General features: G+C 41.7%; 1 pseudogene; it reads left to right on the top strand.

Moving 5' to 3' along the window:
* Positions 1 to 368: 368 nt before the first annotated feature.
* On the top strand, positions 369 to 2,955 carry LOC140592171 (uncharacterized; annotated as a pseudogene).
* Positions 2,956 to 3,225: the final 270 nt, after the last annotated feature.

The raw sequence follows: 3,225 nt of genomic DNA, 5'->3' as shown, positions 1-3,225 counted from the left end.
GTAGACCTCACTGAATAATTTTAATAATTCTTTTAATATTACAAAACCAGCTCTGTTAGTGATATTTCCGGAAATGTTAATGATGCTTTGTTATAGCTTCTAGTCGAGTAAGTTGCCTAGGCAACCTGGTCGGGCTCAGTGCTTGCAACAATGTTTCAACTTTGTGACACTGCAATTCTGTACCGTTAAGGTGACCGATCATTGATGGTGCAGTTCAGATTAATTAAGGTTACGTTCGGAACTGTTAAGGTGCCATCAGACGTTCATGATATCGCTAATGTAATTCTGTACTGTTAAGGTGACCGGTCATTGACGGTGCAGTTCAGATTAATTAAGGTTACGTTCGGAACTGTTAAGGTGTCGTCAGACGTTCATGATATCGCTGATGTAATTCTGTACCGTTACTTCTAGTCCAGTAAGTTGCCTAGGCAACCGGGTCTGGCTCAGTACTTGCAACAATGTTTCAACTTTGCTAGGGAACAGCCATGTTTTGCAGCTGAAGTTTAAACTTTACACAAAAACATTTTAACATCTTTAAACTGTTATAAGCATGGTTCAAAAGTCATTTTACTCTACATTTGACACAGTGAAAGTATATATAACCTTTTACTGCTTTTATGTCTTTAATGATTTTTCCATATTTATTTAAAGGTTCTGGCTTCAGTTTTCCATGTGTAATTGATTAAAAGAAATTTAATGAATTGCTTTAAAAATAAATTTTTTCTCTGCAAGGGGACATTTAAACATGCCTAAAATAATTGATTTTATAAACTGAGAGCATTCATTGGGGCTAGTATCTGTAAATCAGCAGAGTGGGTGGGACTGTATAAAGCTCTCGCTTACTGGTAGGCTGCTCACAACTCTCCTGATTCACGTAGTGTTAGGTTGTGGAAAAGCAGTAATCCAGGAGCAATAAGAAGCTACTTTCTTAAATTGCTAGGCATTATTGCAGGTAAATACTTATTTATTTTGATATGTAGTGTTAATTGAGAGTTATAATTAAGCAATCGGATAAATCTTGGCAAGCTTAATAGTCTCCTGATAATCTTCCAAATCCACGACGGATTAATCGCCTCCGCCCCCGGAATTTTTCCCCGCTAAACGTAAGTATATCACTATGGCTCCTGTCGTTTGCTCCGAGTGCAGTATGTTTAGTTATTCTTCTCCCGTCATTAGCGGTACATTTGTCTGCGATAAGTGTAAGCTAGTTGCCAGGCTGACAGAGAAGATCGCAGACTTAGAGGGACGCATCCGGACGTTACGGGAGATTCAGGAGAGTGACAGTTTTATTGATGCAGTGTTAGCGGCTCCGGATATGTCCACTATAGTGAGCCAGTCTCCCCCGGCTCCGGCAGCAGGGCCTTCGCAGCAAGGCGAGTGGGTGACGACCCGGCGGCATAGCCGTAAGTCCAAACAGGACTCACACCGGCACCATTCACCCATTCGCGTTTCCAACAGGTTCTCCCCACTCAGTGAAACACCCACTGAGCCGCCTGTTGAAAGCGCTCCGGTAATCGGCGATTCTATGCTAAGAAACGTGAGAGTAGCGGCCGTAGTTAATTGTCTCCCTGGTGCCAGAGCGACCGACATCTTATCAAACTTAAAAGTGCTGGCTAAGAGTAAACGTAAGTATTCACATATTGTTATCCACGTCGGCACAAATGATGTCCGATTGAGGCAATCGGAGATCACTAAAGCAAATTTCATAGCGGTGTGCAGCCTTGCGAAGAAGATGTCTGCGTCAGTAACATGCTCTGGCCCCATCCCTGCTAGACGTGGCGACGAAATGTACAGCAGATTATCGTCGCTGCATCGCTGGCTGTCGTAATGGTGCCCGATAAATGGTGTGGGTTATATAGACCATTGGCGGACATTCTGGGGTAGGCCTTGGCTTTTGAAGAGGGACGGTATTCACCCAACGTGGGCTGGTGCCGATCTCCTGTCAAAAAGCATAGCTCACAGTCTTAGGGCAGATTGCTGACTAACCAGAGCCAAGCCAAGGCGGCAGGCAAAACGGCTTAACCGACCACCTGCTAGTCGCTTAGAGTCGTCACCCAGGCTTCATATTATTGAGACTGTGTTTGTTCCCCGCGGTTTTAATCGTGGGGGGTCATTACATCGTAGTTCCTGTCTTACAAACCTTAGAGAAATTAGACCTATTCCAACTCTGGATAGTAGGTGTAATGCAAACCTAAAACTTGGACTCCTGAACATTAGATCGCTGGCTCCTAAGACATTGCTCGTAAATGAAATCATTACTGATTATATTCTTAGTGCCCTATGTCTTACTGAGACTTGGCTAAAACCGAATGAGTTCATGGCACTAAATGAATCCACTCCAGCTGAATATAGCTATAGGCATAATCCTCGACCCGATCGCAAAGGTGGCGGAGTTGCTGCAATATTTAAGACCGACCTAGGAGTGCGTGAAAATACTGGTTATAGCTTTAGTACGTTTGAATTTATTATTCTAAGACTTGCTAGCACATCTAAGTGTAGTTCTACACCTCCAATCACTATTGCCATTGTGTATAGACCGCCAGGCCCCTATAGCAATTTCCTTAAGGAATTTGCAGATTTCTTAGCCCCCTGGGGCCTGAGGCCTTTTTTCCACTTTCGAGGTAGTCTGACATGCCTTGACATTTTAAAATATTTCACCTATCTAAAAAACATTTATCCCAAAGTGATACATTTGCTTTTATTCAGCACAAACTCAGCACCAATAATCTGAGACCTCTTAGAATGTTATTATTCTATTTTTTGTTAAAATCAACTTTAAACATATACTTTTCAAAAACCTATTTTCAGACATGCTGAGAAATTGTAAAAAATCACATTATAGACATTTCTAGGTAAGACTTTTGAGCTCTGAAGCTTATAGACACAGGGGTTGGCTACACATAGGTGAAAGTGACATTCAGAAATTTTATGTAGTTTGATTACTAAAGTGTTAGAACTTTGGAGTGACACTCTTTTTCTCAAAGTCAGTGGTCTTCACAATGAATATTGATGAGATAGGTGTCCTCACACCTGTAGTAGTTTGCATACTGTCAATGGCCCATCAGTCTGGAATGTCACTGCACCCCACACCCATCACTTTGGAAAGGCAGTTTGAAACGCAAGAAAAGTAGCAACAACAAAATCCCTTTCACAGTTTATTGATAGATGGAATGAAAAATGAAAAACTGTGACTATATAAATATAGAAAGCGATAAATATGATGCA

The sequence above is a fragment of the Paramormyrops kingsleyae genome, chromosome 8, assembly GCF_048594095.1.
Source record: "Paramormyrops kingsleyae isolate MSU_618 chromosome 8, PKINGS_0.4, whole genome shotgun sequence".
Classification (NCBI taxonomy): Eukaryota; Metazoa; Chordata; class Actinopteri; order Osteoglossiformes; family Mormyridae; genus Paramormyrops; species Paramormyrops kingsleyae.
The sequence above is the reverse complement of the archived record's forward strand: the minus strand, read 5'-3'. Positions and strand labels throughout refer to the sequence as shown.